This window comes from Anser cygnoides, chromosome 7 (assembly GCF_040182565.1).
Source record: "Anser cygnoides isolate HZ-2024a breed goose chromosome 7, Taihu_goose_T2T_genome, whole genome shotgun sequence".
Classification (NCBI taxonomy): Eukaryota; Metazoa; Chordata; class Aves; order Anseriformes; family Anatidae; genus Anser; species Anser cygnoides.
Genome location: NC_089879.1, coordinates 1,275,013 through 1,298,230, shown reverse-complemented (window position 1 = coordinate 1,298,230; position 23,218 = coordinate 1,275,013). Strand labels below are relative to the sequence as shown.

Genomic DNA, 23,218 nt, shown 5'->3' with positions numbered 1-23,218 from the left:
GATCATTATCTCGTTATCTTACCTCAACCAGTTGTTCCTTGCTGCTCACAATTGATTTCCCTTTATAATAAAACATTTTGTTTAATTTCCCAGCGATTGATTCACGGCCCACTGAAAGCCAGAGAAATTTTTCCACCGTGTTCCACGCTCCTTGGGCAGGTGATCCCAGGGCACCAGCAGCCCTCTGCAGAACAAATTAGAAGCTTTAACAGGACAAAGATTTTGCTCTCAAGACGAATGGGTACTGGCCAGGAGCAGCTTGTAAAATCATTTTCCCACATGCAATTTTGAAACTTATTTTATGGATTTTGTCATAAAAGGTAAAGTAAGAGGGAAGAGAAAGGAGTCACAGGTACAGCTGCCTGGAAAGTATTCCAGGGAGGAAAATTTCCCTCCAAATTGTACTGAATTTGACGAAGATTTAAGAATTAAAGTTTCTAATTCCAAGTTGGGAAACGAGTATTTTGAGCTTTTAGAGAGAGCTTTATGGGGATTTGTCATTTTCCTGTGGGTAAGTGCATTTGTAGGACCCGGTTTTGTTACATGCAGTGTGATACAATGACAAGGAGCACCACAACTGGTTTCAGGCTCCCAGACTTTCCTCGCATATTCTTCCTGAAGATCCGGTACTGGTAAATGTTTTGATTTCCTAAAATTGAATTTTCCAGCAGGTCCCTGTGGTGACCAAGCTCTGGTCAGCGTGGCGGTGCAGGCAGGGGAGCGCTGGAGGCGCGGTGGGAACGGGCTGCGGGCAGTGCTCGGCCCCGCACGCTGCGTGCCCCGAGGTGAGGCACAAGCGCAGCAGCAGCAGGGGCTGATTTCTTGCCAGATCCCGTCTGTTCTGGGAGAGAATGAAGGTTTTACTTTTTTCTCGAGGGTTTTTATGTTCCCAGCCTGTGAGCCTGGAAGGTATCCCTGTTATCCTGCCCTGCAGCGATGCTGCCCTCTGTGCACATTTGCCCGCTAGCTAGCTGGGCTTGTTTTTATATGTACCTGGTTATTTTTTACTGCTGCTGCTTATCTGGTGTACTGCTCAGAACATTTTTTATATGCAGGCATTACTTTGGTATTTGTCAAACTGTTGGTATTAGTTTCACCAGCCTACAAGTACAGCTGTCTGGAATAGTAGCCTAAAACACAAACAGGACACGGGCCCTTTATATGAGGAAAGCATTTTGCAAACACTACAATAAAAGATTGTGTGAGCCCAGTAAATGGCTTTCAGCAGGGAGAAAGCAGTATTGGCAGTCTGTTTCTTAAAGCTAAGCTCGAGGCAGTAAATTTATTGCTAATGGTTTTACTTTCCTTTTCTGTCATGGTCTTTGGATGCTCTTAATTTAAAGAATTATGTTATTTTCATACAATAGATCGATAAAAGAGAAGAACTTTCGTGGCTGCTTCTGGCTCGGAGAAGGAGCGGTGGCCACGGGCTGGGGAAACACCGTTCATTCAAGCCCCGCGGAAAGGGAGTCTTCCTGCCGCTTCTCTAGGGCTTGGGGAGGTGAGATTTTGCAATTTTTCTCTGAAAGCTGGGAGTTAGTCACCGCTGTTCAAACCGAACCCCGTACCCGGGCAGCCGGAGCTGCTCGCCGACGGAGCTGCTGCCGAGGGCACCGGCAGAGCGCTGGGAGGCTGCAGGAGGTGCTCAGAGCCACTCACCTGGTAAGTCGCTGAACAGAACCCTTTTAGTACTTTCGCCTCCTTTGAAGAATTTAACGCGATTTGATACTGACACGTATAACCACAAAATTAAGGACTTCTCAGTGAATTATGACGAGTGGCTCTCGGTCTACCCGTGGAGAGTGGCTGGACAACGCACCCTGGCACCACTGCAGGGGTTAGCACAGGAGCCTGCTGGCACTGCAACACATCGGGGTTATTACACACCGGATATTAACTGATTCCCGATGAGCAGGTGCCCACCTGCATGCCACGTGCCTTTTCTCCTTGCTGGTAGTCCCAACTACTCAGTGCTGAGCTGGTGTCTCTGGGACCGCCGAGCCTCAGTGAAACTGCCCCTGCAAGGCAGCTTCTCCAAGACAGCGGCGTGCGAAGTGAGCAATGCTCCTCACGCCACTAAATGACCTCCAGGAGCAAGACAAAATATTTTATCTGTAAGTCTGTTTTCCTGGAGTGATGTAGGCTGAATGACCTTTCTCCTACTCCAGTCCATAAACAGTGACAAGCACGAAATGTTTGAAAAAGCCTCTGCTGGTGATGGGTCTGTGGCATGTGCAGGGTGACCATGGCTGTCAGGTGTGTGCCCTCCTGTCCTGACAGCACAGCAATTTAGGAAGGGCCTTAGCTGCTGCAGTCAAATTCAGATTCCCGCTGCAAGTGATAATTCTGAAATAACGTTCCACTTAGTGGGTTTCCACTTATGCCGATATTTCATAAGCAGCTATGCTAAGATAGGCGTTAAGGTTACTAAACAGACACTTAGGAATTAAGCAATGCTATAATCTGTACTGTGTGTTTAAATGGGATCTTTAATTATGTGGCCATGCTGTGACCTCTGCAGAGGTTTGGAGTGTTCAGAAAGATGACTTAATTACAAAGTATTTCTTTTTATTTCCTCTTCCAGCCTGTATAGGTTCTCATTTCACAGCTACCTAGACTGCTTGGGTGTGTAATTTGGATGAGGCTGTTTCTCTAGGGACTGTCAGGTTCTTAGTGTAGCACCAAGCAATGCTATTTTTACGGTGCTTCTCTGGGTGATTTGAAGTGTGAGGGCTTTATGGAGCAGCTAAGGTCAAACTCGTTTCCGTGGCTGCTAATTTTGTTGCTCAGCTTGAGGCTTTTTCAGTTGATATCTGTTTTGTCGTTTCCTCCAGTCTGGGTGCTGCCCCAGCCGATGCAAGCTCCCAGCAGCTCTGCAGCCTTGCCCGTGTCCCACGTTGGCTGCTCGGAGGATAAGCTGCAACTCCCAGCCACTGCGGGAGCCTGAGCAGGGCACATGGCACCACAGGGGCTCCATCAGGATGGGTGCGCTTTGCCAGCCTTGTTCGCGCCCAGACACCGAGGCACCAGGCACTGGAGCGGAAAGCAGTGGTGCTCGGAGCATGGGGCACGCATCAGTGGGTCAGATCGAAGCTCCAGAAGCCTCTTGGTCGCAGCCACGGAGAGCTTCATCTCCTTGTCTGCAGGCGTGACCAGCAGCTCTGCAAAACTGAGAGATTTTTGACAATTTGCATACCTATAGGGTTGTGTTGACTTGTTTGTTTTTATAGCGCACAATTTCCAATGCGCTTCACAAAACCCACTTACTAGTTTTACCAGCCTAGCTTCTGGCCTTATCAGGAGAGAACAAAAAGGAAAATGCAGGGTTTCCCAGAATGTGCGCACGGCTCTTTCATGAAGATCACAAGGTGATAAAAGCAACTTCAAAGAGAATGGCAGATTTTAGCAATAAGCTCTTCTCCTGTGCCTTCAAACCACACACCAGCCCCCTCTTATCAAGAGCGCAGCTCCTGTGTGTGCGCATTTGCTGTAGACCAAATGTACTCGCCGTGCTTCCCAGCGTGGTGCAGCTTAATTGAACAGCTGAGCACAGGAGAGCAATTGATTTTCTGTAGTCGGGAGACACGGGGCAGTGGTTGGAGAAGTAACGCAATCCCCGCCTGAGGAAGGATTACTCAATCTATACCGGACTATGATTTGAAAGCAACAGCTAAGCAGCATCAAGTGCAAGTTCAGTGCACAGGTTTTGGAACTGTCATGCATGAAACGTTATTGATGTCCATAAGTGTGCCTAGAAAAAAAATAGAGGATTTTTTAGAAAAAAAATAGAGGATTTTTTAGAAAAAAATGTGAGGATTTTCCAGAGATAGAAAGAAAACCTCATCAGAATCTACAAACTAATAAATAGTGCTCGTCCGTGCAAGCAGCACAGGTCCATGCACTGATGAAGTCTTTGGATCAAGCTGCTCACAGCACGGGGTGAGATCGTTGTTTGTGAACGGGGTTTCTTGTTCTTGCAAACACAATAAGTCATGGTGGAAGCTTAACAAGTCTCTGGTTTTGTCTGATAAGGAAGTTATTGATGAGTGGAGGAACGGAAGAAGTGAATGAGCCAGGGAAGGCTAAAGGCTAGAAGTGATTCAAAGACACAGGAAGGGAAAAGTAGCATGTTCACATCAAAAACATCAAGGAAGGTGTGATCAGTCAGGGTGATGGGTCAAATGATGGAAAGCACGGAAATGAAGCTGAGGAAAGAAAGTGAAGGAAGGACCATGTGCCAGGGCTAGGACTTTCCACGTTTCGGGAAGTAAGAAGAGGCTTTGTAAAACCCTCAACCTACTGTGCAAAGCCTGTGGCCAGAAGAGGGACCGGGGGCGGTGCGGAGGCAGGAGGCAGAGCGGCAGCGGAGGAGCAGTGGCTGTGGTTCGTGGTGAGGTCCCTGGTGCCCCGCGGACAGCACTGCCCCGTGGCGCTTCTCCTGCACCCCGCCAGGGCTTCAAACCCCCTCGCGGGGTTTGCTTCCCACCACTGAGCAGCCTTCCAAAACTTGGATAGTTTTGTGACACTGCTATCACCATCTGCAGCATTTCAGTATTTTAGAGTGCATTTAAAAAATAAGATACTTGTGCATTCTTTTCTGCTATAATTTTACTGTATTTATATATCAAGGATAATTTTGTAATTTCTGATCAATTCTATTTAAATAGTATTGGGGGGAACATGGTGCTTGGGCTCACATAGATGACTTTCTGGCACCGGGTCTATGAACTGCAGAGTTTTCTATGGACAGACCACTTAAAGCTGATGCATTTTATTAGAATGGACTTTAAAAAAAAAAAAAAAAAAAAAAAAAAAACAAAAAAAAAAACAACCTCCTGGTAATTTTTGTATCTCTTTAATTGGTCTTAAAATCACACTTTGATTTTTTCTTTTTGTTGGCATCATAAAAATGATGTTTTGTTTGCAAGTAATTACATATTGACTGCTGAAGTGCACTCGCTGCTGAACATTTTTCGAGGAAGATAGTTTTATAAAACAGGGGGAAGAGGGTGCAACAAGTTGGGTGGAAGTTTGGCTGTATACAGCCAGCTTTTATAAGGAGGGGTAGCTGAGCTTGTTTCAGGACTAGAGAAAATGCAACTTTTCATTTACTTTTCTGGACTACTGCCTCTGCAAACAAAATTAAGTATTGCTTTGCAGGAAGACGGATTTTTCTGTCCTGAAGAGGTTCCTCAGTGTTTACAGAATGACTGTAAATAAGATATTTTTGCAAAGTTTTGTTACATGTTTTGGTTGACTGGAATGAACACAAGCTGTAAGTCACCTGGGAGATTCTGGCAGTGACTGTGGCCACTCCAGCAATTCTTCACAAATCCGTGGGGGTGTGAGGAACAGCCACGCTGAGGCTGTTTTCCTGTGCTGCAGCTGGCTCTGCAACTCTATCATCCTCTGCTGAAAGTGCTCTGGTGTATTAATATTCCAGTGACTGTAGCATTAAATCCGACCAGGGAGTTAATTACATTGGAGGTTACTTTTAAGATCTGCCAGCGATTCCCTCCCGGGACCCTCCTGGGGGAGCGGAGGACCCGAGGAGCCGCTGGTGAGAGCTCCTGCGCTGGTGGGGAGGAGAGCGGAGCGAACGCATCTTCACAGGGACGTCTCTGAGAGCACCTCTGGTGCCAGGTTCTTCAAAAATCAGAGCTGCTGGAGATGAAATCCGAATAACCAGTTGTGGCTGATGTTAAGGTTTGGGCTTTGCTGAGCTCTTAAGCGCACATTGCTTCTCGCTGATCTAAACCTCATTTCCTTGAGGGGCCAGCAGCAGCGGGTGGTGCAGCAGCACCGCAGCGGTGCCGTGCTTCTGGACACACGGTTTCAGAGTGGTACAAGGGGCAGGTCAGAGGCAGGATCCCACCTGCTGCTCCCCTCGCGTGGCTGCAGCCCCACTCTATCCCCCCTTCACCTTCCACCACTGCCCAGCAGAGCGCCGCCGCGCACGCCGCGTGCCGGGGCCAGAGGGGCACGGTGCAGACACTGCTTGCAGGGCCTGCGTGGGTGCCGCTGGGCCTGGATGAACCGACATAGCTTCCTGGTCTTCCCAAAACCAGGGGTGGGCTGAGCAATTTAAGAAAAAAATCCACTTTTGAGTTTCTTTTCAGAGAAGATTGTGAACGGGCCATCAAGCTGAAGGTCTTGCTGGATAGACAAATGAAGACCACGCTGCCTAATTAGCCCAATTAATAAAGCCCATTGTTTCTTGTATAAGCCACTGTTAGCCAGTGCAGGGCAGTAATACCAACATTGCTGAATGTAAGGACTCACAGGGATTTGTAAGAGATTAAATATTTATATAGGTAATAAGAATATCCAGTTATTCATTAGGCAGGGTAAATGTACTGGAGGGACATGAAATTCTTTTTGTTTCAGAGCACAACGTCTCACTGAAGGCTGAAATTTGGAAGGCTCTCCCTCCTCCCTGGTTAATGTTTGTCCGCAGCGGGTTTATCACCCCCAAACAGCAGAGGTGGGAGAGCCACCGGGCGGTCCCGAGCTGTGCAGCTGCTGCCGCAGGTCCGCCGCTGCCTGAGCATATCCGGGAGGCTCCTTGTTCTGCCCAGGGGGTTGTGATCGTGAACGTGTTCGTTAATTCTTCTGCTCCTATGAAATAAGGAGATTTGGATGTGGCTGGCTTGCTCAGAGCTGCATCCAGCTGCGTAGGAGACCTCTGTGTGGGAAAGTGTCTGCAGGAAGCCCGAGAGCAAACCTCAGGAACCGCTGGTTGCCCACCTGGAGCGTCCATGCAATGACTGAAAACGAGTCTGGTGTAGGTACGATAGTCCACGATGTGCTAGCTTAAAGTGAGAATATGCTTCAAATATCACAATGTATTTAAATTAACAGGCAAGCCTTTTTACCCAATTGATTGATTATGAAGTGGCAGGCTGCATTGGGTAAACTAATTATGGAGAAGGAAAGACAGAAGAAAGTGAAATACTGTTGCCGTTGTAGCAGTATTAATTGTTCACCATCTGTCTGTGGACATGAAAGGGAAATGGAACAAAAAATAGGATCTCAGAAGGTTGGTTGTGAATATTTCTTAAAATTTTGAGGTTCCCTGATGTTCGTAAAGCAGTTGATGTTCATGATGTTCATGTTAATAAGGAATAAAAAAGAGATTTGAAGCAATTAAACATGGTAAAGCAAAAATTCCCTTGGATTTTAGTAGATGACAGAAATTTCCCCAGGTGTGACGGAGCTGGCCCAGCTCCTGTCGCTGCTGCCAGCCTGGCGAGCAGCTGTGGGGGGGTTTGGGGGCTGTGGGGTCAGTGGGGATCTGGGCAGACACGTCTGTGCCTCCGGCCTCCATCACCTTCCCGGTGTTCAATCAAACAGGAGCTCTTCCCTTGGAAGGATACTTCCAAAATGTGAGCAAGATTTAAACTGAGAGCTGGGTTTGACACCAATAGAATTCATGCTCATGCTTAATTTAAAAAAAAAATATTTTTATATAGTTTAATATATATATTATACATTATATATATATTATTTTATATATATTGTATTTTATATATAGTGTGGGACATAGTTCAGAAGCATAGTAAGATAATTTAGTGTTAGGTCTATTAACTTTTTCACTGTTGACTGAACCAAAAAACTATGAGGTTTATTGTCTGCACAACACCATGATTAGATAGCCTCATTAACAGTGTTTATCCCGTTTCCCCCTAATTGCCTCCATTCCTTTAAATGATATGTCTTTAGAGACTGAGATTTTCTTTAATCTGAGAACTGAGGGGCAAAGCACTGACTAATGAAAGTGCATTTTGTCTTTTCTTCTATCATGTTGGCCCTGGAGGGGGCGTGGGGCTTGGGGTGTGGATGCAGTTTATGGTAAGAAGTAGATCACAAACTGTCACAAGGATTTTTGTTTATGTGCTGTGAGAATACGTTTTTAAAACCATGGAGCAGCACAGCACGGCGCTTAGCAGCCGTGCCTCTGGCTTTCTCCTGCCCCTGAGGGTTAAATTTGCAAAAGGGGCTTCTAATTTGGGAGCCAAGTTAGAAATATGTGCTGGATTTCCAAGCTGTTTACCTGCAACACCAAGGGAGCTAAAGGGAGCTTCAGTTATTCCTGGGAATTGGGTGATTTCCCGGTCCCATAATTTCATGACAAAACCGCCGGTGCTCTGAGAATAAAACCGCAAGAGGAAATGATTTTTCCCCAGGCCTGCAGTGAGCTGCAAGGCACCAAGTCCTGCTGGTGGGACCCTGGGGCAGCTGTGCGGCCCAGCAGGTGCACCGCTTGTGCATCAGTCTGCTGCTTGGCCTTTACTGCATGCAAAATGCACACATGATGTCCTTTAGCATGTCTTCGTAGTGTAGGATCTGGTTTTCTGCCCCTTGATTTGGGGGCTGCCATGAGATCCTTTGACCTAGATCTCTGCACTCAGGGCATGTTATTTACACAGACTGATGCGTACATGTTGTTATTCCAGAAGAAATGAAAATACTGCTCTGTGGTGTCCAACATCTCTAGAAGAATATCAGAGGAGATTATGGCCCATCTCGCTGTGCCCTATTTTTCCAGTTTCTGCAGTTAGAGAGAGGGAAACGACTGAAAAGAAGAAGAGAAAATATGAGCCCTCTCTCTGACTCATTACATAAATAAATAAAGATTCATAGCCATCCCTGATGGTTATAGGTTTAATTCCCCTTTGGACAGAGATGCGGTATGAAAAAGATACTTTTGGTTAAGGGCAGGGAGTGTAACCAGATGTGCTGATGAAGTCACGGTGGTCCCCTTCAGTCAAATTGCTGTAAAATTCCTGTGCTTGCAGCGGCCAGCAGACAACTTGTAATTCAATTCAGAGCCAAGGTTCCCTTAAAATCAGGATCATCTTCTAAATGTTGCACTGCACTGAAACAGTCTGAGGCTTTCACTGCGTTTGGTTTCTAAACAGCGCTGCTGTGTTCAGTGTAATCCCACGGAGCAGTTTGCTTGGTGTCTGTGTGCAAGCTCGGTGACCTTTCCTTGCACGTCTGAGCTCAATATCGGTGCAAATAGCACAGTTCAAAAGTGGCTGAAAAGCCCGGTCTGCAGTTTCCCTCTGCAGCGGCCGAGCAGAGGGTTTTCATTTCATACATCATTTACAACTTGCTGCAGTGATTCCACAAAGTCAGCGCAGATCACCCAGACAAAGCCGAGAGCAGAAGCGAGCATATTATTTTTAAGACCTCTATTGCCATCATCATCGGGTGTGCTCGACACCGGGTTTATTGTGCCCTGTCTCACCACGCTGCCCAGAGCACTGGTTGGCACCTCAGCGTTAACTCAGCAGAGTTAATTTCTGAGGGCAGTCCTGTAACTGCGCCTTTTCCCATGGCCCGCACCCACCCTCACCAGCTGCCGGGGGGCTGCCCAGAGCCACTTGTCCCCCCCTGTGGGTGCCCAGTGAGGTAAATTCTTCCCAACGTGCCCTCCCTCCTCCTGCTGCAGGTGGGCCATATCCTCCCCTTTCTCGGTGGGATGCTGGTCCCTCCCTTGTCCCCCTTTTCTGCAAGGCGGCGGTGTCATTAGTGCTTTTGCCAGCTTAATTTTACTGGCTTTGGAGGCAGCAAGAAAGCCAGAACAAGAGAAAATTGCTGGTTCTACTTGGGATGAAGTCGTCTTCCCAAACCGCCTGTCCTCCTCCTAAAACCCCGCCTGAGAAGTGTTTAGCATCTCTGTGGCGAGCTTCCAGCAAGCGCTGTCCTAAAGCACTAAAAATAGGCGCTGTAATATTTCCCCGCCGTTAATTTGCGTGTTGGAACAGCAGAGCATGAAGGCTCTCTGTGTTTGGGGGTCGCTTTAGAGATTTCAATGCCTCTGAAGGTACAATACCTGGCAATCCATCTTAACCTTTCATTTGCAAAATGAGAGCGGACGTTTTATCAGATTTCTCCCTTAGGATTTTCTCTTGACGGTTAGTAGCGAGAGAAAAAGCTGCGGTGTCCGTCCCTTGGCATCTCAGAGCTGATAGAGATTGAAGGGAAAACAATGCCTTCAGTAAGCGTTCAGTGTAAAGCTATTCCAGCTCTGTTCTGTATCAGGGACAAATTTATTTGTGTATGTATTCATAAAACGTTTGCATTGTACGAAGCCATAATTACTTGTTCACTACCCATAGACCATGTAAAGCGACCGGCAGCCCTCGTGTCCCTCGGAACGACTTCTTTTTGCACAGCTTCCCCGTGCCCCAGCCCGTGGCACCGCGGCTCCCGGCCGTGCCGTGGGTTCCCTCGGCGCTGCGAGCGGGGGGCTCGGGGCCGCGGCGTTGTCCTGAACGTCGGGTCTGGCTCAGCACATGCAGGCACCGTGCGCTGCCAAATTATACAGATCTTAATCAGCTGGCCGATTTTCAGCATTCCCTTCATCTGCTGTAATTGAACTTTAACTTCAGGCGTTTAAGACTTGATCATTACTTTCAGGGCTTGCCTGGTAAAGTGGATGGTAATTATAGCTATATAGAATCATATAAGAATCGTGATGGGTTTTTAAGGCACTTTTCCAGTTTCTCCATTTTAATTAAAGAATAACTTTAAAACTAGCTAAGAGGCTATTATTTTTGGATGTTGATTTAGTGTTTTGACCCTTCTTCGTGCAAGCGATATATGATTTAGAAGAAAAACATTTACAGGTAAGTAAGGAAGTGAAGCAGGTTGAATTGCTGTTCAGAAATGGAAGAAAAACTAGAAGAATTGGGATCTGATCGTAGAGAAATTGTCAGCCTGATTGCTTTCCTTTTGTGCAGCTGAGAATTGCAATAAAACTGGGAATACAGCAAAGATTGATGGTTTTGTGACGTTAGCTTCCTTGTAAAAGTGGACGAGTCCTTGAACAGACTCATTCATGTTTCCATCAGAGGGGAACTTTACTGAAAACAAAACACAAAAAGTTAACTAAGGCTGGACAGAAATCAGTACAGCTGCAATACATAGCTGGTAATGTAAGCGTGACTTTAACAATACATACAGCAGGGGGACACACACCACATTAATTAGTAGTGTTTGACTCTGTTATTTTCCTGTTTTTCTCTCTTTGCAATGATTGTTCCCATTAATCTGAAGCCCAAAAGGTTTTCAGATAGACCTAAGTAAAACGGGATAGAAGAGTAAGGGAAGCCATGCCTGCAGGTTGGTGGAATAAGATGTAGGGCTCCAGACATCTCGCGACAGGTTTGGGTGGGGTTGGAACTATTCAGAGTAGGAGGAGAGAGGAAATAAATCACGAGGTTGCAGTGGCTCGGTGTTCCCACGGTCCTTCAGCCCTGACAGCACTCAATGGACTGTGTCAAACCTGGGATGGTGGCGATGGCACTGCAGGCTGCGATATTTATTCATAGGCTAGCAAACCCAGACTTATTTGTTCAGTTCATAGGCCATTAATTCATGATCATTCATTCCAAGAATATAACCAGAATTAGCATCAAAGTGAACTTGCAGCCTGTGTAAGAAAACTTATTCATTGCCGTAGTTCAGTGGAAGGTTTCCTGTCAAAAAAAATAAATTTCCACTGCTAATTAAGTGTTGTATGCAGAGTTTAAGAACAGATTCACTCTAATTCTAATCCTAGAATAAAGGTTTAAAAATAATGTTTTCAACCAAATGTTATACTTCTAATTTATACCAAATCAGAGTATAGGAAAAAAGAATGAAAAAATAAATGGTGTGACAATATTTGTTAAGTTGTTTCAAAACTTGGGCAATTTTGAAATAGACTTTATTCATAACGTCAGCCTGCGAGATCCACAGGATATGTGAGCAGTAGGCAGCCCATTAGCTGCAAATTTATTCTTTTTGTTGTTGTTGTTTTTTTTTTTAATCTACTAACTTTTTAATAGGAAAGCAAAAAAAAAAAAGCCTGTTCCGGTTTGTATCCCCTTTTTGTGTCTGAGGGATCAATGAATCCCTCAGAATTGGGACAGTTTTTCTGATGAATTTATTTCCCTCTATTTGTAAAAGCTAACCTGGAGCCCGGAGGCAGCTAATGAATAGAAAACTTGCTTTCAAAGCTTTCTTAGAAAAAAGTTGTGGTTTTTATTTTTTATTTTTTAATTTTTATTTATTTATTTATTTATTTTTGTGGGCAGGTTCACAGAGTGGCTGTTCTGGATATAATTTACTTGTCCTGCTCTCTGCATTGGTTTGTTCGGAGGAAAGTTGCAATCATGAAGAACCCACAGCTCCTGCTCTCCAAAAAGAAAATTAATCAGGTAAAATCCTGACTGCTTAAGTAAGTAACAGCTTTTCTTAGTGATATGAACAGTGATGTCTACTGAATCTTAAAGCTCTGTTTCTTCCATAGAGAGCTCTGTGCCCAGCTGAATTTCTAGAAAATAATAGAAGAACAATATTATCACTAATTCATCTTTATATTAATAACTTTATATTAATTATTTATAATATATAATATATATTATATAATTAATATATATTCATTATTATTATTAATTATACAAGTCTCTTGTATGTGGTAATCAGGCTCAGAACGGTGACTCACTATCAGCTTTTCATAGATAACTACTCTATCACTGCAAAAGTCTAGATATATTTGTCTATATCGCGCCTTAAAAACCATAATGGAGCCATGAGTATCTTTTCAGTAGGTTTGTGACTAAGGACAGCATTTTCTGTTAAGCATATTTAAAAAAAAAAAAAAAGTCTGTCCTCCCCCCACTCCAAAAAAAAAAAAAAGGATTCACTTCCATAAGGTCATAAAACTCTTGAGGGGCAATTTTTGTCTATAGCTACGGGTCTGGAAAGCAACGTGATAACTTATTTGAATGGATGATCCCTGGAGTATTTAAGTTGGCATTTATGAGCAAAGAGAAATAGAAGGAATAAATTATGCAACTTCTGTGGTAGCATTCATTTGCAGTAAAGTGCGCATTGTTTCTGGCATGAGAAAACTGATATGTTGTAATGCAAAGTATCAGAAACAATAAAGGGAATGAATTATGCTGGGCGCTTGCCGCCAGTTCGTACTGTGGCTGGTGTGGATATAATTTACTTGTCCTGCTCTCTGCATTGATTTGTTAGGAGGAAAGTTATAATCATGAAGAACCCACAGTTCCTGTTCGCTGAAAAGAAAATTAATCAAGTAAAATCTTGACTGCTTAAGTAAGTAACAGCTTTTCTTAATATCTGAAACAATGAAGAATACAGGTTTTGAACTGTTTTACTGTTTTAAATTAATAACTTCACATCTGCTTAAAAAGATAACACTGTCCTGAATAAAGCATGACTTTCTAGCTTTGTATAATGACTCTTTTTCAGATGATATTACAGAGAGCCATAGAATATGAGATGAACCTTAATTAATATTCTTTCAATTACAATATATTTCACTGTCATATTCTTCTAATATTCATGAAATAGCGAGAAGCTGGTTATAAAGCTAATGATGAGGAAACTAAAAGACTGAGAGTCCAACTCCATTTCCTCCTAGAGAAGACAACTCTTTAATTCCCACCTTCCATTCATTATTCAAAGCTTTGCTTTTAAAAGTATAGACAGCGATCCAAATTCCGCCATCACTTGTGTGCAGAAAATACATAGGTATTAAAATTTCATTGAAAGTTCAATTCAAATTTGTTCAGGTTTCTTGAAGGGAAACATAGCCCTGTATGGATAAATATCTGGGACGGCGTGCAGCTTGCTTTGGCCACTTCTTTTGGAAGTTGCTGTGGTGACTGCATCTTTAGCGACGGTGTTTTTTAACCTCTTCTAGAACCAGAGCTCAGGTTGCTACTATTGCCTTGGACAGCAGTGGGACAGCTGGTGGTACTGGGCTGTGATTTTTGCTGAGGACAATGCCCTTGCTTGCTTGAATTGAGAACTGAAGTCATTAAAGCGATCGAAGTTGTTTTTACCTAGTGTGTGCAAAGGGGATCAGAACCACAAGCTCTCCCTTTTAAGGTGTCTTCCTAATAATCTACCCTCTTTTTTTTTTTTTTTTTTTTTTGGGGGGGGGGGGGGGCGGGAACTTAACCACATAAGCTGCACTGACAGTTCTTTCCCTGCCGATGCTCCTCGGCTCTGTTGGGTAACTCGCTGCCGAACCCTAAAGCAGCCACGCGTGGTCCTGAAGTTAGAGATGTGATCACAGGGTTTGAGCTGCAGACGAATAAAGCTTTGTTTCAGACCTTTCCCACGGTGACCCTGCCCAAAGATAAGTTTGATCTTGACTTTTAACTCCCAAGCCCAGGTGCGTTTGGTAGCTCTGGCTGGCTCCTCGTGAGCTGTGTCCAGGAGGCCGACGTCCGAGCGGGGCTTGGCACGGCGCTGCCCGCAGGTAGCTCACAGCACAACGGCCACGGCCCTGCAGGTGCTGCTCACATGCAGGCACTCCTCAGGTTCACGCTTCTGAGATAAAAAGCAGATTTAATAAAGGCTGGCAAGTCAAACAGCAATAGATGCAGCTTTCGTAATTGTAAAGCAGCATTCCTTTGCTGTGGTGCTTGAGATATAAGATGGGACTATGCAGTCATAAAAAAGAATAACTTTTCAAAATCAGCTGCATTGTGAAGAGAAAATAATCATTTTCTACAATAAATAAATCAAAAATCATGTTCACGGCTTCTGGAGTGTAGAAATAATAGCTGACAAAGGAAATAAAATCATGATAGTAACATATAAGTGTGAAAGAAACCCCTTTTCAGTTGACCTGCTCTAGAAGTCATTAACTAGCGATGTGCTGACAGCACAGGAAAAATAACCTCTCGGAGACTTTTATTAGTTTTCCTACTGAGCTTCGAGTAATGTCAGAGCCAGCTTAGGAATTTAATGCGGTGATTATATAGCATGTCCTTAATTATTTCATATTGCATTATTTGGGCAATTTTTGTTGACCAGTTCACAGGATGTAGAACTCACAGTTCATCTCAAAACTTCAGTGTCAGATACTTTCATAATGAAAATTGATCCCACTTGGGGTTTAAGATCAGGCCAATCACCATGCTCCTGAGGTAACAATTTTTTTGATATTAATAATTGACGTGATAGACTAAACTCTTTCCAAATAATTCCAAGTTTTTGGAAATAGCCTGTCCCTAGAGCTAAAACATTAAAAAATTAGATGGGCAGTGCTGTGAGATGCAGCAGGGTGTGGCTGGGAGCAAGGGGATGCTGCCCTCTGTTATTTTCCTTAAAGATCATGGTCATGCAAGCTATCAACATAAAATAAAATAAAATAAAATTCTGGACATTATTCTGGAATAATATCATTTTCTTCTCAGGTCAGGCCTGCTTTCTGTGCCACTCACCTCGCAGTGATGGTTCCCAGGCATGAGGGAGTGCAGGGCTGGTCACATTCACCCAGTCTGGGTTCTTGGTGCTGCTGTGCCCCTGCCCCATGGGCTGTACCTGCAGGGACAGAGCGGGATCTCTGCAGAGTCCTTGGGCTTCAAATGTGATTGAAATTACCTGGATTTCCTGATTTGTATTTACTTTTTATTACTTTTTTTTTTCTGAGTCAGAAAGATGAGCCCAAAAGTAGTTTTCCTGGAAGAATGAGACAAATAAAATCTCTTTTGTATTTCTAAAGCGAATTCATCTACTGCTGTAACTTGTACTGCAAAAAGTCTATTTCCTCCTCTGTTAGGTTTTATAACTATTCTTAAAGAATATGGTCCAGATGATTTGCCAGACAATATAAAACGGTTAGAGATAAAGAAAAACTAGTTAATTTGTTTATATAATACTTAAATAAGTTTCCTAATATATTTTTAAATATAGTTTAAAATATGTATACAGTGGTTATGTTTCTTTTGTCTAAAGATAAAAAAGGATTTTAAAATGTTAAGACCATTCCAGTTGTACCTCTGCCACTGCCTGATAAAAACAAAAAAAAAGTGTGTATGTGGGGGGGTTGACACTTCTCATGTCCAGGTTCGTTAACGTAGAGGTGATCTTTGAGCTTTCTTTGATGCCATGCTAACTAACTGCGTAGCAAACTGATGGAGCTGTTACTCCTGCCTTGCTACTTCCGTTACCTCCAAAGCTGGGTGTGCAGTGAGTAAAGCACTTAGGCAAAGGCAGACGTTTTTGCTAGAGAAAGGTCTTTAATTTATTTCCACATGTGGATGTTACCACTGAATACACTGCACATCCCAAGGATGTCAGTTATGGCATAATGCCCTGCCTCCAGTAAATTGTGAATTAAAGCCCTGCAATCCACTAGCTCTCCGTGGCACTCACCCCGGTATTTTGTAATTGCAATACAAATTGCTTTCCAAGGAGATCGCGTTTAAGCTCTCGATTTCTTCAGTGACACCCCTGAAGAGGTGAAGTACTTTACACTTATCATTAAAACCCAGCGATCTATACAAATCGCTTCCCGACGTGGCACTCACCCTTTTACTCTGAGACAGATAACCAGAGCATCCCGGAGAAGTTTCAGCTTACATCTGGGTGACAGATAAGAAATTTCGTTGGACAGGTTTCCACTGTGATAGACAGAAGTAATATCTCTGTCAGCAGGAGTATTCAACCATGTAAGTCTCTGTAAAGTTAACACTTTTGGAGTCAACAGCTTTTATGCAAGAGGAGATGTGAGGCAATGCCCCTCTGCTCGTGCCCCACCATCGAGTTAATGTGTCAGGAGCTGCAGAAAGCTGCTGCGAGCAGAGTAGCTGACTCAAAAACTGACCCAGAAAAGTGGGTGTGACCTGGAGTGGTTTAGCTGGGGTTTTGGGGAGGGAGGAAGGAGCTGATTAACTCAAAGTCAGTGTTTTCATAGGAGAAGTTCTGTTCTGGTGCAAGTGTCCACTTGTATTTGAGAAAGGAGGGGAGCGGAGCAGCTGCAGCCGCTCCCTGGAGAAGCTGCTCTGCAGATCTCTTGTTTTGGGAAGTTATGGTTGAAAATTGTTCTGATCGACCATAACTTTTTTTTTTTTTTAATTATTTTTTTCCCATCTCTTGTTTGCGATCTGGCAGTGGAAAAGGGTGAAATAAAGACAACAAGCATCATGGGAAAATGTATTCCACATCTACTGCTTTGGGGTGCCCCTCACCTTTTGTACCCATGGTTGTGCTCCAAGCCCTGGGCAGCCAGGGCTTCTGTAGTTGTTAAAGGCTTCTGTAGTTGTTAAAGAAGGTCGTTATCACAGTTATTTTCCTTTTTAGAAAGTGTAATTTTTTGAACTTTCAGCACTTAATCCTTTTTGTTGTCAGAAGTGTGGTTGTTCCCATCTAATGAGTTAGAGCAAAATGGCAGAACCTGTCTCCACTAATAATAGTGATATTTGTTCTGTCCCTGTCCATGTGTAAAAAGACTGCACAATTAGATGGGAAATAGGCAGAAAGCAGCATTGGCTTCTCAGCTGATGGAGTTATAAAATAACACGTTCTTCCCTTAAGAAAATGCAAGCTAATCTGCCATGGGTAAAATATCTTGTTTTTCTGATGGCAGGCATGAAAGCCAAATGGAGACTTGCACACGGATACAGCCAAGAAATGAGTCTGTGGACAAGGCACCAATGCTGGTCACAAATGTCACCGTGCAAAAACAACATTGCACTGAAGTTTGCAGGGCAATGAAGTGGGAGCTTGTTACTTCAATGATTCTCCATATCACCCTTATACTGGGGAACAAATTCAGGTCAGCATTATCTCATTTACTGCTGAAATACCTTGCTGCGTTGTAGAGCACCTAACGTCTCTTTGCTAAGGATCTAACAGCTGCCTGGGAAATGTTATTAGAAGGTATGTGTGTTTTTTTTTCCCCTCACTAAGAGTTAATTCCTGCCAAATGCTATGTTCAGAAATGCTTCCTGCACCCAGCAGCAGGGATCACCGAAAGGCTGAAATGAGGGAAGGATGACACCGGGTAGGACACGCCATCAGCCCCGTACCCCTTGCACAGCCACCCCCACCCAGAGACTTGGAGGCAAAACCCGAGCTAAAGCAAAATTACAACTAGTCGGAGAATGAGGAAGGGCAGGCGGAGTGCTCGTTCCTTTATCGCTTATGCCAGCTTTGTCACCTTCTCAGCGGTAGCCTGCAGTCTGAGCGAGAGGGAGGGTGTGTAACTCGTATGAAGAAGAGCTTTGCGGGGGCTGCTGCACTGGAGGAGGGGTTACTCTTGCAGCACACACTTTGAAGTGGGAGGCAAGCGGGGGCTGGCATTTGGACACCAGGTGCCCGGTGCTGTGGTTTCTCTGCTGGACACGTCGGTTGCTGCCTCCAGCCTCAGAGAGTGAGACACAAACCCTGGCTTCTGCCGCGTGTGTTAGGGACGCATGCTGCATGCAGCAAAGATGGTGGAACAATACACACGGTGTCATTTGCTCGTTAAGACATCCAGAAGTAGACAGGCACAGGTTTTTGGATCCTGTTCTCTGAGGGCTCAGAGCCAGGGTGGGCAGTGCTCAGTCCAGCGGCTGCCCTGCGAAGTGATCCTAGGAACAAGCCAAATCACACAAACAGACGAGTTCCAGTCTCTCTCTTTCCCTTGCTGTGCCTTGCGAAGTACTTCTCATCTCTCTCTAAACCCGCCTTCTAACGTTGTTCTTCTGGGGGAAGGAGGAACAGAGAGAAAACGTCTCTGGCTGACAGCAGACGGCTGGCACGAAGAGCATGGGACATCCAACACTCCTCTCTCTGGATTCCCTAACAAGAGAGAAGAAAGCAATGCATCCTCTGAAATGACAGTCCTAAGTACTATTTCACTACAGAGATAAAATAATGGTTCTTGATTCATATTATCTAAGGCAGATGAATTCTGCGGAGCAGCGCTTTGGCTTTGCCTGCTCCCCCTTGCTCGTCTCCTACACTCCCTGGTGTTTTACTGGGCTTGTGGCAGGCAGGGAGCTTGAGATGCTATGGTTTGAGGCACGAACAAATAAAATATCGTTTCTCTACGTAGATAAAATTATTGCAGTGAGTTATTCATATTCTATGCTAAAATATCTTTATGAATTCAGATCTAAAACTATACAATATGTCTCTCAAAAGATGTTTTAGAATATTTATGAAAACAATTCATAAAATTAAATTCCATTAGTTCTAGATTAGCACTTGACATTTGTCAGAATAATAACTTTTCTTAGCTGGAGGGGATACCCTGACTTTCAATAATGCTTAATGGATTCTCTTCCTGATATCTATTTGGCAGTGTTAGTCTTATTCTTACTTATAGAAATGGCACTGATCTGACAGGATTGCATTTTTATCTGGGATGCAGTCTTTAATCTGTCCTTTTCTGCTAGCTATATGCACGCGTACCGTTGGCATATCCAGTGAAAACACATTTTTTATTTCTTGTGTGCTTAACAATCAGCTTAAACATGACAATCCACACTCATTAATGAGTTAAATCCTATATTTTTATGTCAATGCTGACAAAGTTGTTTACACGGTTACCTGCATGTTTGGAGGGAAGATTGTCTTGGTTTGATTAATACATCACAAATGTTTATGAACCGTGTCCGCCTGGTTGTCATATTCTATACCAGAGACAAGTTTTATGGAGGTTTCGTAACATACATATCTTACTTTCCTGGGCAAACAAAATTCAGGAAGCAATAACAAAGACATCAAACAGGTATGTTTGCTCGCCTGATTTGAGTGTTGTAATAGAGCAAGATTCACGCTTTGTAGATAGAAAAAAACTTCGATGTCTGTGAATGTGAGATCAGTACAATATATTGTTTCAGATTACACCAGAACAAAGTTGTCTTAGATATCTGGAAATAAGGGTTTGAGAAATGTCTGTGTACCGAAGCCTGCAAGTGGATTGCAGTGTCTGCGTGCTACTTAGTGATTAGTAAGCAACAGCTAGTAAGAATGTCCTTATTAGACACTTAAATCCTGTAATTTTAATTACTGTAAGGTTTCTCCCTTTATTGTAATCCCCTCCCTTACCCTCAGTTTCCTACCTAGTCACATAAACTAAATCTACAGCCAGAAAGCACGGTCATTATACACTTCCTAAGCATATATTGATCAGCTATCATCAATAGAAAATGGAATTATTTTATTTCCTAGCTTGCAAAATGTGTAACATACATATTGTAACTGGGATAAGCAAACCAACACCGATGCTGGTAGTCACCTGAACAAGAAATCTCCAAAACTTCGAAAGGAACACTTCAGCCTCTGCCTGCTTGGTCACTGAAGAAATACGTGTTTTCAGCTGCAGGCTCATGACACGCAGGATCTATGTCAGTGACTGTGCTGACTTTGGTCCCCAAGTAAGCAATATGCACCAGGGTTCCTACAGAAGCACTGAAGACCATAAAAATGGAGCAGCAGTAAGAGCAAGAGCTCTCACTCAAGGTGGTGAGAAGCTTCTCACTGTCTTCAGTGACAATGAGATGGATCTTGACTCTCGCCAGGATGGAGAACCAAAGCCAGTAATGATTCTGGGTATCTAAAGGGACTGAGTATTTGGACACCGATACTCACAGTCACAAATTAGGGGCTGTCCCTGTTCCATAAACGTCGCTCTTTTTGAAATTCTGGTTTGCTGAGATGTGCTTCTGTATACGCGCTCAAGTATGAGGACTTTGACTTAAAACCACCTCTGACGTCCAGAACTGAGACGTTTTTCAGGCCACACGCAGGAGCCTGCAGTGCAGCCCAGACCTCCTCTCCAGCAGGACGGTGCCTTTACCAGCCCTACACAAATCACCTCTGCGGTTTCCGTGATCTCTGGACCAACAATGCTTGAGTTGTTTTGCTGTGCCATGGCAAGGCTTCAAGCAAAGGGGCTGGAAGTGTTCAACTGTGCCAGCAGCCTGGTGGACAGAGGACATCCCCAGGGAGAAGGGGTCTGCTTGACACCTGGCTTGGTTTCCCTCCGGGTGACAGGCAGCTGGGGCAGGTTTGAAGTGTCTGATCTACAGAACATACAAGTTAGGTTTAACTCAGCACCTAACCGTAGTAGTTCTGTATGAAATGTTGAATTTGTAGTACGTAAAGGAATAGTAAGCTTACCTGGCATGAAGTGCCTTCAAAGCAAGGCAGTTCACTCTGAACAGTGTCTGTTGAATCTTTCCCATAGCTCCTGCAAACCATTTGAACTTGCACTCCAAATATCTTCTATGGCCTTCATATTTTCATACAGGTGCAGTTAGGAGGAGAAAACAAAAAACATCACGAGAAGAATTCGTGTAAGCCCTGGCGACCCCGCGTGAGTTCTCCGGGTGTAACTGGGTGTCAGAGATCCCTGCTGCCAGAGCTCCTGGCAGTCACTGCTGGAAACTGGCCATCACGCGTTCCTGGTAGAAACATGTATTTGTTACAGAGAACATAGATGTCTTCCTTTTTTTTTTTTTTTTTTTTTAAATCAAACAGAAATAGTGTCTTATCTCCTACTTCTGTAGCCTCCTAGGGGTCAATGCTTAGCTCAAAAGCTCTTTTGTGGAGTTTTTCCTGTGATTCTGGCAGCATTCTTCTCTTTTCTTTTCCTGTCTCCAACTTCAAAACCAGCAGCTTGAACATGTGCTTTCTACAAGTTTTATTGTTGTTGTTATGGTTGTTCTTTTTTTTTCTCATAAATTTATTTATCTTTAGACTCAAAAATATGATCAGTACAACCATCTTGCTCCATAAAGGAACACAATTAATTAATCTAACTAGTTTAAAGGTAAGACAGTGGTAATTTCATAAGTATGAAGTTCTTTAATAGGTTAGGAAAAAAAAATACAGAAGAACAAAAAGGATAAATTGTAGTAGATAAATTAAAATGAAAAACTTCAGCTTTTGTACAAAATAATCATTGTGTGGATCACAAGTTTTTTTTTTTTCTTTTTAATATAGTACATACCAGTAAAAATCTACTGCCAGCTATAAAAAAAATTTAAAGGCTTTTAAAACTTATAGCTGTGATAAATGCTCTTAAGTGTAGAAAAATACAGGAATCATTTATAGTGCTTATTACCATTTCTGGAATAATTCTTTAAAGTCTCTGACAGCTATTTCCTCTTCTTTGGAATACTCTTATAGGAGACTGTAATTCCCTTGAGCCTTTCATGAGAAAATGAGCCAGGGGTCTTACAAAGCAGGGAGGCAGCCGGGGAATTTAGCTGTTTTAGAAGTTACGTGAGGTGGGGCTGTGGGCTCCACCTGCACGCTCACCCTGCTGCTTCGGGAGGGCGCTCCCCTGCCCTGGTCTGCAAAGCATGAGGAGGGCCCGTAGTGGACATACAGGGGAAGAAACAGGTAGGATGGTCTATAGCGTATCCCCTAATTTCTTGTTGGGCTGCGGGAGGCTGATGGAGTGGTTCTCCCAGGCCTTCTTCTGGGTGCCTTGTGCCAATCACTGTGCATTGGGGTAGCAGCTCTGGCTTCAAGTGCGAGCGCTGCGTAATGAGGTGGTCTGGTGAGAAACCACACAGGAGCTCCCATCACGCGCGCTGCTTACTGCCCTCATCACCGTAGCAGTTATCATCATCACCATCACGTGAGTTTTATCCCACATCCCAACACCCACAGGTAGCGCTTCTCGAGGTGGGAGTGCTGTGACACCACCCGGGCACTAACAGCCTGGAGAGGTGCAGCAGAATGGGAGCGGGGTCAGAGTTAATTAATTAATTAATGAAGGGCAATTTGAGCTGAATATTGCCCTCTCTGTGCCTGAGACATCCTCTTGTCATTGCAAGGGGCTGAGGAGGATCAAAGAGGGCATCATCTGGAGGACAGCACCCTTTCTGGCGTTAGCACAGAGCTTTTGAAGAGTTTTCTAGATGTGTTTATTGTTTGGTTACTCACTCCTGAGAGTTTTAATGCTTCTACACATATTCCGTGCACTGCATAGGCACATTATCTGGTTCCAGTACTACACAAAATTAGCCATATCTCAGGAAAAACATCTAGGGGTCATCGCAGCTAGATTGATAAATATTGCATGACTACTGAACGTTCAGTAGCTGTAATTGAAGTTAATAGGACGTTTGCAATTAGTGATGGGGAATCATAAAAAGTAAAGCTGCTCACATTATTTACTGCAGACATTTAGACGTTGACCGTCCTGAGACCCTCATGTTTAATAGGTGTATATGAACTAACTGTTTTGGTTTTGGATGTTGTCTGCAGAATATATAGATGTATTTTTTTAATATATTTTTTTTCTCTCTTTTTTTTTTTTTAAAGGATTTTTTCCACCCTGTTTCAGGGCTGTATATGAACATCTAGTGGTGTGGGAAGTCGCTCTTCACGCTGTAACTGGGCCCTGCTGCACCATATCTGTTTCTTGGTAAGAAGATCAAACCCTTGT

General features: G+C 43.8%; 1 long non-coding RNA gene across 1 annotated transcript; it reads left to right on the top strand.

Annotated features, from left to right (window-relative positions):
- Positions 1-1,300: 1,300 nt before the first annotated feature.
- LOC125180159 (uncharacterized) lies at positions 1,301-21,294 on the top strand. Its single transcript, XR_007158484.2, has 5 exons — positions 1,301-1,501; positions 12,090-12,212; positions 13,039-13,119; positions 17,411-17,599; positions 21,068-21,294. It is a non-coding gene; the product is annotated as an uncharacterized lncRNA (long non-coding RNA).
- Positions 21,295-23,218: the final 1,924 nt, after the last annotated feature.